The sequence below is a fragment of the Chrysochloris asiatica genome, unplaced genomic scaffold (assembly GCF_000296735.1).
Source record: "Chrysochloris asiatica unplaced genomic scaffold, ChrAsi1.0 scaffold00312, whole genome shotgun sequence".
Classification (NCBI taxonomy): domain Eukaryota; kingdom Metazoa; phylum Chordata; class Mammalia; order Afrosoricida; family Chrysochloridae; genus Chrysochloris; species Chrysochloris asiatica.
Window position 1 is genome coordinate 459,708 of NW_006408830.1, and position 14,752 is coordinate 474,459.

A 14,752-nucleotide genomic window follows, 5' to 3' on the forward strand; every position below is an offset into this window, starting at 1 on the left:
GTTCCAACTGATAGCGACCTGTATAGGGTTTCTGTGGAGCAGCTGGTGAGCTTAAACTACCTACTTGCAGTTCAAACCGACCTTGCAGTCTAGCACATTAACCCACAGTGCCACACCAGAACTCCAAGTTAAGCATATCTGCTGCAAAAGAGCTATTTAAAGTGCTAAAGAGCAAAGATATCAATTTGAGGACTAAGGTGTGCCTAACCCAATCTATGGCATTTTCAATAACTTTATATGCATGAGGAAATGTTGGACAATGACTAGGTAAGACCATAGAAGAATCAATGCATTTGGTTGGTATTGGAGACGATTATAGAACATTCCATGGACTGCCAGAAGAACAAACAAATCTGTGTTGGAAGAAGTACAGCCAGAATGCTCCTTAGAAGCAAGGAATGTGAGACTTTGTCTCTTGTATTTTGGTCCAGTTGTAAGGATTTTTGTTTTCTTTACATGAGGTACAACCCATGCTGAAGGCTTTAGTCTTTAATCTTCATTAAAGTATTTTAAGTCTTCTTCACTTTCAGCAATCAAGCCTGTTTCATTTTGCATATGTTGTTGTTAGGTTCCATTGAGTCAGTAGTAACCCATAGCGACCTTATGCACAGCAGAATGAAACACTGCCCAATCCTGGGCCAACTTCACTATTGTGGCCACACTTGAGTCCATCGATGCTGCCACTTGGCCAATCCATCTTGTTGGGGGTCTTCCTCTTTTCCTCTGACCCTCCACCTTACTAAACATGATATTCTTCTCTAGTGACTGGTCCCTCCTGACACTATGTCCGAAGTATTAGAGACTAAGTTTGGTCATCTGAGGAGCACTCTTGCTGTACTTCTTCCAAAACAGATCTATTGGTTCTTCTGGCAGCCCATGGCACTTTCAATATTCTCCTCCAACACCATAACTCAAAAGCATCAATTCTTCTACGATCCTCCTTATTCACTCATATAGCAGGCTGTTAATGAGTCTTTCTACAATCTTGCCATGTTTGAAAGCCTTTGCATAATCGATAAAGCAAAGGTACACATCTTTCTAGTATTTTCTGCTTTCATCAAGATCTGTCTTCATCTGCGAGCTAAGCCCTACAACGTTCAATAGACTCCTGTGAACCCAGGTGGAGACCTAGTTGGCCAGCAGTGTGGCAAGACCTGGGGACTCTTGGGCCCAAAGTCAGTGACATAGCCACAGAGGACTAGAATGGAGAGTGAAGTGTCCAGCTGATAAGAAGAAAGGGCATATGCATAAGAATACCCACATCTGCAGATGATACCCACTTGACCTGGCTTCAATGACTGGATGATCAGAGCTCAACTAGAAGAAGAAAGAAGAAGAAAAAAAGAGAAATCTGATACAATTTGATGAACTTGACCTACACCTATGGATGCAGTAGCTCAAAAGAAGGAACAAATCTTTACATCAAGAATCATTCCCATCCCCTCAGTACACAAGGTAGACAGGGATGGGCAACTTGGGCATTGGCTACCCAAAATGGGGGTGGGGTCTACAAAGGCAAGAAGTGACTGGCTTACAAGCTTTCAAGAGGGAGCCTAGATCCAGAGGGCGCAGAGGAAGGTAGAATCTCCACTGAGTAGTATCCAGTCTGTCTGGGCAGGGGCTGATGAAAGGAGATGGGGATAGGTCACTTATGGTGCAATAGTGAATAATTGCTTTCAGGACTGACGGTGAGGGTTGGAAATGTAAAGGTAGACATTTTGTAGCAAAAGGAGGGGAGTGGTTGACTTTGTAGTCCAGGAACAGAGGTCCCTGGGACCATCAAAAGAGAAGAGCAGAGTGTGGGACCCTACCTAGAGAAACAGTGACACCAGAAATGTTGACAAAGACGACGTGGAGAGATGAAGCAGCTGGGGACTCTAGACCCAGAGAGGGAGAGGGGCTGTGTGGTGATGCGTGGAGGGGATTGTAACCATGGCAATGAAACGATGTACAATAGGATGAATGTAAAGCTAATGTTCTCCCATGTAAACTGTCACATAATTCACAATAAAACATTTTTTAAAAAATCTGTCTTCATGTCTGTTTTCCATGTCTTTGTCTGAATATGGCTCGAATCTCAGACGGCTCCCTATTGATGCACTGTTGCAAACATTTTTTAATTGTCCTCAGCAAAATTTTACTTGTATGTAAATATTAATTATATTGTCTGATGGTTTCTGCATTCCTTTGGATCACCTTTCTTTACAATGGGCACAAATATGGACCCCCTTCCTATCTATCCTGATTTCTTGGCATAGATGAGTTAAGTATCTCCAGTGCTGCATCAGTTTGTTGAAAGATTTCTGTTCATCTTGGACTTCTTCCTTCAGTACCACTGACTCTTTATTATATGCTACCTTTTGAATTAGTTGAACATTGACCATTTCTTTTTGGTACAGTGACTCTGTGTATTTTCTTTCATCTTCTTTTACGTCATTCAATATTTGCTCCATAGAATTCCTTCAGTATTGCAAGTCAAGGCTTGAGTTTCTTCTTCAGTTCTTTCACTTTGAGAAATGCTGAGTGTGCTCTTCCCCTTTGTTTTTCTAACACCAGGTCTTTGCACATTTCATTATAATACTTGACTTTGTCTTCTCCAGCTGCCCTTTGAAATTTTCTGTTCAGATCTTTCCTCATTTCTTCTATTTGATTTAGCATCTCTATGCTGGAGAGCAAGCTTCGGAGTCTCCTCTGACATCCAATTTGATCTTTTTCTTCTTTCTTGCCTTCTTAATGACCTTTTGTTTTCTTCCTGTGTGATGTTCTTGATGTCATTCCACAACTGTTCTGGTCATTGGTGTAGAATTCATCAAATCTGTTCTTAAGATGGTCTTTAAACTCAGGTGGCATATGTAGTAGGTCATATTTTGGAGCTTATTGACTTGTTTTCATTTTCTTCAGCTTCAGCCTGAACTTGCATATGAGTAGTTGATGGTCTGTTCCTAGCCCTGTTTTAACTGATGATATTGAACTTTTCCACTGTCTCTTCCCACAAATGTAGTCAGTTTGATTTCTGTGTATTCCTTCTGTTGCGGTCCATGTGTATAGTCATCTTTTATGTTGTTTATAAAAGGTATTTGCAATGAAGAAGTCATGGGTCTTGCAAAATTCTATCATGCAATCTCTAGCATTGTTTTTAATCACCAAATCCATATTTCCCAACTAATGATCCTTCCTCTTTGTTTCTAACCTTTTATTTCCCAGATTCTTTTTTCTCTGCATTCCATTTTAGATGTTGGTTGACATACCTTTAAGCTTACTGAATTTTTTTCCTCAACTATGTCTCTTCTATTGCTGATTCCATTAAAGACATTCTTCATTTCTGTTAAACTGTTTTTGATTTCTGTTATTTCTTGTGGACTTTTGTATCGTTTTCACATCTTTGCTCACATTAGCCTCTGTTCTTGCAAGTGCGCTACTGTTTTTTATTGCAGACCTTATCATCTGGATCATTGTTGTTTTAATTTACTATCTGATAAATCCACAATATTAGCTATATCTAAGTCTTACAGTACTTGCGTTTTCTTTTCAAGCTGTATTTTCAGTATCCCTTCTATTTTTTTTTTGAAACATTGGCATGATGTAGTGGGTAAGAGAAACTGTAGTAAATATGCCTTTTGTGTGTGTTTTCATGTATATCTGGCCAGAAGTTAAGCTGTGTTTGCTGTAGCTATTGGTCTGAGGCACCAAAATTTCTTCTTCTGTGCCTCCCCTCTTATCTTTGCGCTTCCCTAGAGAATTGTACAGACGTACCAGCTGCTCTTAGAAACCTCATACAGGGTCACTGTGAGTCGGAACTAACTTGACAGCACTTAACAACAAGAGGAGTATTCTTAAATAAGGACTTAAATATTAAGTTTGTTTCATTTTAACCATATCATTATGAAAGGTACCCATATTGATGTGGTGGTCAAAGTGTAGGGAGAAAGGAAGCATTCTATAGCCCTATGGGTAGATTTTGAACACTTGATATGGCGCTGTAAAATAAGTACTGGACTGCAAACCAAAAGTCAGTTCAAATGGCCAAGCTGCTCCTCAGAAACTCTATGTCGGGGCACTATGAGTTGGAATTTACTTGATGGCACTAAACAACAGTGGTTAGATTTCAGGGTTTTCAGTGAGCCTATGCTCCTAGACTTGGACCACTTCAGCTTCCCCTAATCCCTAGATGAGACAGGAATTCTAGATAGGCTTAGAGTTTGTATTTCTCTTTCCCAGGTCACTTAGTCTCTAGAGACATATCAGCTACACTACTTAATCTGCCCCTCTGGGTCGCGTCTGTTTTCTGCAGTTGGTTAAAGCTCAGTTAACATAGTTTCCTTTGAAGTCAGACCTCATTAAGAACAGAATGCTTTGAGCGTATTTCTTAGACCACGACTTTTCTTCTTCCCCTGCTGGAAGTATAAGGGGATTTTTGCATGATCTTTACTATGAGTACCTGGTAGGGCTCCTGGAAATAAAACTAAGAAAAGTTTAACCGGGGTCCCCAGTATTTTTAACTCGCAGCAGATCTAGACTGAACTTCATGTTATTTGTGAATTCATTTTTAACTTTTCCAACCTCTATCTTGGCTCCAGCAGTGGTTTATCCTCTTGGGATTATGTCACATAGTAGGGCCCCTGGAGTCCTAATATGATGCTCCGGTTTAATGCACTGGACTGCAAGGTCAGTTTGAACTGCAAGATTAGCAGTTCAATCTCACCAGCCCCTCCTTGGAAACTGTATACAGGGTTACTATGAGTCACATCCTACTTGACAGTGTTTAACAACAGTAGGGCCCCTAAGTTTGTCTCTGGTTTTCCATTCATGATCTTTATAATTCTGGGTTTTACATTTGGGTCTTTGATCTATCTTGAATTTGTGTTTATATATAGTGTGTTATTGGTCCTGTTTCATTCTTCTACAACTAAATATCCAGTTTTGCCAGCACCATTCGCCATATGCTGCTTTCTTCTCCCAGAATCCCAATTTATATTTGTTGTTGTTCTTACGTTCCATCAAATTGGTACCGACTCATAGCGACCCAGTATAGGGTTTTCAAGGAGCGACTGTTGAGTTTGAACCTCCAACCTTTGGTTCAGACAGACCTTGTGGTTATGTGCTTATCCTGCAGTGCATAGCAGGACTTCAGTTGTTGTTAAGTGCCTTCAAGTCCATTCCGACTCATAGTGACCCTGTATAGGGTTTCCGAGGAGCAGCTGGTGAGCTTGAACTGACTGCTAATAAACTTTCTTTCTTTGTTGGAGTAAGCAGTGTTTCCACGCTCTGCTGGACAGTGTAGGGAGGCAGAGCCCTTTGTCTCCTGTGCCTTTATAGGCAGATGTGTATGTGTGTTTTTTCTTCATATATTTATTGGTAATTTGAATTTGTTTTAATTGTGAAGGAATTGTCCATTGGTGGGGTTTGCTCATTTTTCAGTTGAAGATTTTTATCTTTTTCTTTCCAATATATCAGAATTTTAGCTTTTTGTGTATTTTGCATGTTGCAGTCTTTTTCCCACAATAACAATTGTAACACACATTGAGAACTTAGGATGTTCCAGGTGCTCTGCTAAGAGCTTTATGTGTGTCTCTAGCTAAAAGATCCTTACCTTATCTTAATTACAATACTGTACAGTCACCATTTTTTCATTTTTAATTCACCCAAGTTAATATGTGTCTGATTTCCCCTCCTTCTCTTCCCACCCCGGTGATTTTGTGTTGGGACTTGTTGAAATCGACCATCTGAAATCTAATTGTTTGTAAAATTATCACTATCTGGTTCTAATTTTTTAAATTGAAAGTGCAATTTTCTTGTATCTTAACAGGCCAACTTTCACTGTGTGTTTTCTGATACGGCTATGTGGCTTTTCTGACTTCTCTGCACTAAGAATAAATATATATGTGTGTAAGTTCCTCTGTATCTGATACTGGGCTCCATTTTCCATAGAACTTACTCAACTGAGTAAATGGAGCCCAGTAAAAGACACAGAGGAACTCACTAAGGAGCTCTGGTAGCGTAGTGGTTATGAATCGGGCTGCAAGCCGCAAGGTCAGCAGTTCAAAACTACCAGATGTTCCGTGGGAGAAAGATGAGGCTTTCTGCTCCCGTAAAGATTTACAGCCTCGGAAACCCTGTGTAGGGTCGCTATGAGTCGGAACCGACTCCACGGCACCTAACAACAACAACAACTCAACTGAGTGGTATATTTTATTTGTTGAATTACTGTCCATACCCATAGAATTTATGATCCATGTGCACCCAGATATTTCTGTTTCCTTCATTGTTCATTGTTCACATGAAGTAGGCTTTATATGTAAATCTTACCTAAGTCAATTGTATTAAATGTAGAAACCAGGATGAGGCACTGAGGTAAGCATGCTGTCTGAGGTGCCAGGCTTTGCCAGGGGAAAGAACTCGAGGTTGTCTGAATTGAATGTTTTCTTTGTCTCCTGTCCCTAATGCCCATCTGGGCTCTAGGCCATCCATAGTTTTATTGGAGAATAAGAGTCAAAACAACAAAAAAGCTGTCCACAAAAGAACAGACATGGAGTTGTGAGGAATTTAGGCATCAAGAACAAATTGGCCTGCATTCTGAACCTAGCTTAGCCACATTCTTAATTGGAGAACATTGAGCATGAATTGTTTCAAATAGTATGTTTTCAATGTACTATGAGAAACAAATGAACTGTTGGGTCACATGCTTTTGCAAAACCTTTCCCACATTGTAGTTGCTCAATAAATGGAACATTTTTATCATTGTTGCTGTTATTAGGTGACATCAAGTCAGTTCCAACTCATAGCAACCCTTTATAGGGTTTCTGAGGAGCAGCTGGTGGGTTTGAACTGCTGGCCTTACAGTTCAAACCGACCTTGTAGTCCATTGTTTATCCTGCAGCATCATAATGGATGTTACCTTTTTTTTCTTTCTTGTGAAGGTACAGGTAACAAGACATGTGGCATTCACAGTGTTCACATGTACAGTTCCGTGCCATTAGTTACAGTCATCACCACTAACTGTTCCTAACGATGTTTATCACATCACCCTTACCAGAGGCAAGATGTATGTCAAGCATTTTATCTTTCTTTCCCCCCTCCTCCCATTTACCATATAGGTTTCTGATACCTTTAATATTTACCTGGTTCACTGCAATGGAGGAAATTTCAATTTTGCCTGAAGATGGAAGTTTATTTTGACACCATCATACCAGGAATGATAACCTAGACAATTCACTTCACCTACTACTGCCCTGACAAGAGCTTTTCTGTTTTATGTCTGTTCTGTTGTGGAGTCCAATCTTAGCATCAGAAGTGCCCCCTTATCAGCCTTATCTCTTCTCCTGGCATTTGGATGCCAGTTCATTCAGCCTGTTTCAAAGTTAAAGACACTATTACCTGGGAGGTTCCAGTTTCCCAGTGTTCGAGTTGTCATACTTATGTGCCTTTCAGGGGCTGTTACTGGAGAAAAGTTTGAAGTAAATTAGGGTGCAAATTTCTTAGGATTGCTGGGCAAATTAACCACTAAATCTTCTGCACTTAAATTAACTCGTTTACAGAATAGGAAACTTAACTTAGTCTTCATTCCCAACAAATAAAAGGGTCTCCATTATGGCCTTTGTAAAAATAGGCCCTTTTTTCACCCTACACTACTAGCGTGTTTGTGTAGGTGCCTGGGCATACCTTTATGAAGGGCAGGTGTCATTCTTAATTGGCTACAAAGTTTGAGAGTTGTGTGGAGACCTGGATTCTCCTGTTCTCTGTTTCTCACCTGAGCTCTGTGTAACTTCTCACTCCCCTTGCCTGTCTCCATGAACAGTGAGAAAGCATGTCAGCACTAGTGCTGAGTTATTAAAAAAAATAGGTGACAAACATGTAAAAATTCATAATTATCTAAAAGAGGAGTCTCTTAAAATAGCTGCTTCTGTCACCTCCTAATGACCTGATTGTTCAGGAAATTACGAGCATCTCAGATCTATGTTGCCTGTTTGTTTAGGACCTTGGCCCTCCCGTAGCAGGTGAAAATAAAAATCTGCCATTCTGTTAGTGTTTCCTAGTTATTAATATTTCATTCTGATCTCACCCTGTACTTCATATTGTGTTGAATGTTAAGGTCGGTTTTATGGAAGAAGATGAAATATTTTTTCCACAAGGAAATGATGACCTAAATGTAGAAATAGATCCAACGTTTGTGGAGGATTTTTCTACTGTTTGCTAGGTGTTCTAGTTGTTCTAGACAATAAAGGTAGAGAGAAAAAAAGAAGAAAAAATGATCATAATCATACCATGGAGAGAAAAGTTCAGGATCTTAGAAATACTATTAAACTTAGGAGATGAAAATCAAGAATCAGGGTATAAATGTAGACAGAAAGGGGAAGAGACTGGCCAGAAAACTCTAGAGTAGAGCACAGAACACCATGTAATCTTTTGTGTGAATTTGACACAACCCTGGTCTGACAGCCTCACCTGTGGTACTTTTTTGCACACAGTGGGACTTCTCTGATGTAGAATATGTGGAATGTTTTAGGACTCAGTGGTGTTTGATGATGTGGCCGTGGATTTTACCCAGGAAGAGTGGGCATGGCTGGATCTTGCTCAGAGGAAACTCTATAGAGATGTGATGAAGGAAACCTTCAGGAACCTGACCTCTGTTGGTAAGGTGGACTTCATTTTTCTTACTTTTTTTTTTAACTTTAGTCATTAAATCTATTGTATTCGTTTTTCCAAATATAAGGTAATTTCAAAAAGTTTGTGGAAACTAACCATTAAAATATAAGGGAATTTTTCCATGAACTTTTTAAAGTAGGACAGATACATTCACTACCATTATGAACCTTGCACTCTAATGGCTTCCTCCTGAAAACAGAAATCCACTACTAAGCTGACTTTATGTCTCTCCTGGTAAAAAACCTTGAAACTCTTTCTGTGTAGTCAGTTGGCTTCAGGGTTCACCTTGTGGCATTGAGATTTGTGGCCTGGGACCTTGTTAGGGTTTTACTAAGTTTATTACAAATCAAGTGTGACTAGTTTGCCATAAATAAACTCACACCTGTCCATCTATAGAGACTCTGGAGATCAAAGTCTTTTCCCAGGTCAGGCGAATATTGTTGCCCACTGTGTGCCCTCGTGATCTAGCTTTCCTCATGAGCCCCTGATCAGCCTCACTCAGTTCAGTGAGGTTAAGACTCACCCAGGGAGCCCTGGCGTGGGCGCTGTAGGACAAACCACTGAACCACAAGGTCAGCAGTTCAAACCATCCGCCCCTTGGAAACAATATACCAGGTTGCTGTGAGTTGGAACCGACTCAGTGACGCTTAACCAACATTGACAGGAACACTTCCCCACAGTTGCTGTGTCAGGAAACACTGATAAGGCAAGAACTATGAAGGACGAGCCTAATGGAGGAGGGAATCTTATCTGATTAAATCAATTCAAAAACTGATGAAAGGAAATGCGGATAGGTCTCTTGTGATACAATAGTGAATAATTGTTATCAGGACTTACTGTGAGGGCTGGAAAGGTAAAGGTAGACATTTTGTAGCAAAAGGAGGGGATTGGTTGACTTTGCAGTCTAGGAACGGAGGTCCCTGGGACCATCAAGGGAAAAGAGCAGAGAGCAGGACCCTACCTAGAGAAGCAGTGATCCCTGAGATGGAGGCAGAGACGATGATGTAGAGAGATGGAGCAGCTGGGGACTTTAGACACAGAGAGGGAGAGGGTCTGTGTGCTGACAACCAAGGGGCAGGCTTGCAGGGTATATCCTTTGTTTTGTTGATGATGCATGGAGGGGATTGTAACCATGGCAATGAAATGATATACGATAGGATGAATGTAAAACTAATGTCCTCCCATGTAAACAATCACATAATTCACAATAAAACATTTAAAAAACAAAACAACAAAAAAACCCGTCTTTTGGTTTGAGGAGCCTGAATTTCCATACTTACCTGAGCTTGCTTTTTTGGTTTTCCATGAATCCTTTCATGCTTTCTGTGTTCCCCACTTCATCTTGTAATACGCCCCGTGCTCGCATGCATCGTTTCCAGGGTCTGATTTTCTTCTCCTCCTGAACATGCTACTTATGTCCCTGTCACTTGTCATGGGACGATTTCTTAGTAAATCCCTTCCTCCTTTTACCACTGCCCCAAATCTTAGAATACCCCAACTCCTCAAAGTCTTCCTGTACTCACAAATGCCTTACTCCTCAGTAGGTTTCCTGACTCTTGTTTTATATTGTTTTGTAACCCCACTTAAAGTTACTGGGTCAGTTTCTCAACAGGATAATGATCAACACAGAATATTAGAATTCATGAATGACTCCTCGCCTGCCATGCTGAGAGGATTTTGTGGTAACTACGATCAGCACAGTGACCAGGGGACACATGCGAGGTGAGTGTCATTCCCATGAGTGAGCACTGATTCACGAGAAAGTCTTATGGTCAATGACGGGAGAGAGAAATTTGATTGTAGTAATGTGTTCATATAATTTTAACAAAACATTGCCATAAAAATGAAACAGACTGAGTATTAGAAACATATTTCACTGGTACAGAGTTATCAGAAAATACCACTAATAAGTTGTAATGTCTGGTTGTTGTTGTTGTTGTTGTGAAGTGCCATCGAGTCGGTTCCAACCCATAGTGACCCTGTACAGAGTTTCTGAGGCTGTAAATCTTTGTGGGAGCAGAAAGCCTCATCTTTCTCCTGTGGAGCAGCTGGTAGTTTCAAACTGCTAACCTTAAGGTTTGCAGCCTGATTCATAACCACTGTGCTACCAGAGTCTGGTAGTGCAGTGATTAAGTGCTTAGCTGAAAGATGTGGCCATCTACTTCTGTGAAGATTACAGCCTTGGAAACCCTATACGGCAGTCCTCTTCTGGTCTATAGGATGGCATTGATTTGTAATTGACTTGATAGCAATGAGATTGCACAGTAATGGATTTATCTCAGATGATTTAACCCACTCAATATGATACAACTCAGGGCAGAAAACATAATATTACTGTATATGGTAACTGTAAAATGAGACATTTAATTCTAACACCATGCTGCCTATTGTGAACAGAAGGCATACAGTCCTCCATGGAAGAAAAGAAGAGAAGATGAATGAAAGTAAAGAAGATAATGAATGTGGCAAACCTTTGATCCAGATTACAAATCTTATCAGGCGCCAAAGAATTCTGGCTAGAGTATATTCTGACTGCCACGAGTGTGGAGAAGCCCCCATGGATCATTCATGTAATCATCACATCATCGCTCACACCTCTCTGTGTAAGGAATGTGGAGTAGCATGCAGTTGTTCCTCTTACATAAGAACTCACGCAAAAACTCTTACTGGAGAGAAACTTTGTCCACGAAAGGACTGTGGGGGGGTCTGTAGTTGTTCCTCCTCCCTCATCACACACAGAAGCACTCACACTACAGAGATACCATGTAAATGTAACAGATTTGGGAAAGTCATTGGTGATGCCTCAGTTCTTGTTGAACATAAAAACACTCAAAGTCGGAAAAACTTGGGTCGTTCCTCATTTCTCAGTAAACACTTAAGAATTCACAGTGGAGAGAGGCCTTATGAATGTAAGGAATGTGGGAAAGCCTTCACTTGCCCCTCTTCCCTTCGGAAGCATAAAAAAACTCACAGTGGACAGAGGCCTCATGAATGTAAGGAATGTGGGAAAGCATTTACTAGGTCCTCAAGCCTTAGGACACATGTAAGAACTCACAGTGGAGAGAGACCTTATGAATGTCAGGAATGCGGAAAAGCATTTTTTTATTCCTCATCCTTCACTACACATATGAGAGTTCACAGTGGAGAGAAGCCTTATGAATGTAAGGAATGCGGGAAGTCCTTTTGCGATATCTCACCCCTCAATAGACATATAAGAACTCACAGAGGAGAGAGGCCTTATGAGTGTAAAGAATGCCAGAAAGCCTTTAGTCGATCCTCACACCTCACTAGCCATATAAGAACTCACAGAGGAGAGAGACCTTATGAATGTCAAGAATGCCAGAAAGCCTTTAGTTGGCCCTCAGCCCTCACTAGGCATTTAAGAATTCACAGTGGAGAGAGGCCTTATGAGTGTAAGGAATGTGGGAAAGCCTTCAGTCAGTCCTCATCCCTCAGTAAACACATAAGAACCCACAGCGGAGAGAAGCCTTATGAATGTAAGGAATGTGGGAAAGCCTTTAGTTGTTCCTCATCCCTCACTAAACACATGAGAATCCACAAAGGAGAGAGGCCTTACAAATGTGAAGACTGTAGGAAAGCTTTTAATTGGCCCTCAGCCCTCACTAGACATTTAAGAACTCACAGAAGAAAGCAGCCTTATGAATGAAAGGAATGAAGGAGCATCTTCAGTTCTCTGTCCACTGTTTGTAAACATGTGAAGGTGCATGGAACAGCACTCATGTACATATTACACATGTGACTGACCCTGTGAATGTTAAAGACAAGGAAAGCCTTCAGTGTGGACCCTCCTTAGGACTAGTGTCAGACCTCACACACCAGACAGTCTGTAACTATGAGCCGAGGAGCTCAGTTGTAGTACATGACTTTGGATTAGTATCAAAATGTAATTTTAGTTCCACTATATAAAAATGTTCTCTATTACAAAGTCTCATCAACCCTTGGTGTCTCAACTATGTATGTTTGTTTGTTTTTTAAATCAACGATGTTTTTCAAGTTTTTGAGCGTTTGCTAATTATAAAGCAGTTGGTTCTCATTGTAGAAGTATTTGGTTTTAACAGAAATTTATAAGAAAAACTAAAATCACTCAGAATTTCACTACTCTAATGATTTAGCGCATCGAAGAATCTGGACTATATCCCATGTGTATACTGCTGTACATTTCTCTTTTATATAGCATCCACAAGTGTTATTCCTGTTTTACTGAGGAACCAGCACAGAAAATGCTAACCCGCATCCTCCCAGTTCCCAGGAATGTCCCTGTGAACTGGTGCTGTGAGAAGCAGGATTTGTGTGGAACAAGGACTCTCATTTGAGATCTGTGGAGATGAGCCCACACAGACCCCTAACCTAACCTGGAGGCACTGGGCTTGTCATCACAGACACAGAACCTGGGTTTTGAAACTGTGCCGCTCTGGGTCATTTTGTGGTTCCAGGAGCGTGTACGAGGCCAGTTGAAGCTACATCTGCTAGATTGGACCCTACAGTGGCTACTGCTACACCTGGGGGGCATACCTGCTAAAGGTGTTTACAGAGCTATTCTGCCCTATGGTGAACCAGGACCTTCCATGAATTTTCATGTAAGGAGCTTGGGAAACAGTGACTATAGGTAGCAGAATTCATCTAATTGACCCCTGGCCACTGTCATGGTGTACCTCAATGATCATGCTAGATTACAGAAATAGTGAAACAGGGGACATGGTTTCAGTATCCAAGAGGAAGGGAATTTTTAGATAAAGGGAGTTTGACATGAACTTGGCTACAGGTCACAATATTATACTGCTGCTAAATAGATTTCCTCAGAAAAATTCAGTACACAGGAAGAGAAGCAGCTTAATGTGTGATGTTGTTGTTAGCGCTGTCGAGTCAGTTCTGACTCATAGTGACCCTGTATAGGGTTTCCAAGGAATAACTGTTGATTTTCAATGCTGACCTTATAGGTCCAGTGTTTACCCTATAGCACCACGCCGCCATCCATTGTATGATAGGCAGGGTCTAAAAGAACGTATTTATAATGGTGGCAGTTATATAAAATTTATATATAACTGATAAACTAGTCTGTAGAGATCTGCCTCAAAGATGAGACTAAGTGACTTCTTTGCTGTTACTTTTCCCTAACTGGAAACTTTTTTATTGTCATAGTTCATCACCTTTATAATTGTTTAGCTTTAAAAGTAATTTCCTTTTGGAATGTACAGTAGTCTGAGTAGACTGATACACCAAGTCACATAACCAATCCCAGAATGAAAATACAAAACAGCTCTTCTCTTCCCGCAAATAGTTCCTTTGCGATGCCAGTTTTTAGCCGTGAATCCCTGGTTCCAATCCCTTTACTTGTTATGTTTTACATAACAGCGTAGCGTTTGGTTCCTGTCATTTACTGTCATGAATTTGAGCTTCATCTATATTGATGAATTTATCGATAGTTTGTTCCATTATATTGCTGTGTAGTATATCACTGTATAGCACAGTTTGTGTATTTATCAGGATAAGAATATTTACATTTCCAGTGTTTTGTCTTATAAAAGAAAGTGCTGTAAACATGAATGCACAGGTTTTATGTGAACATGAAGTTTCATTTGTCTCATCCGTGCCCTGTAAGTGGGATTGCTGTGTCACGGGAGGTGTATGAGTCCTGTAGAAGAAACTTTCAGTCTGTTTCTCAAAGAAGTTATGCCATTTTATAGTCTAGTGGGCGCTGTAAGACACGCAGTGGACTGCTAACCACATGGTTGGCGGTTCAAGCCCACCAGCCGTTCCTTGAACCCTGTAGAGGACTGCTATCAGTCAAAACTGACTCAACAGCACTTAACTACAACAAACAGGTGTATAATCCTATTGTTGCTGGGATCTGGAAAGGCTGTTTTCTCCAGGAATATAGCACTCTGTTTGCCTCTGGCTTCAGGTAAGGAATTTGGGTTGACAGCTCACCTGACAAGCACCCCTGCATTTGTGAGGTGAGTATGTGGGGTGCAGGATCTGGATGAGGCCCAAGTGTGGGGAGCTCAGGCGATGCTACTACTTCCCAGCTGGAAGTTGGAGAAACCCTGCACTGTGGGAAGACTGTACCTGCCGGAAGCCTGCACTAGAC

At 40.9% G+C, this 14,752-nt stretch overlaps 1 pseudogene; it reads left to right on the top strand.

Moving 5' to 3' along the window:
• The window catches only part of LOC102833753, a 25,479-nt pseudogene extending 13,160 nt beyond the window's left edge, over window positions 1-12,319 (top strand).
• Window positions 12,320-14,752: the final 2,433 nt, after the last annotated feature.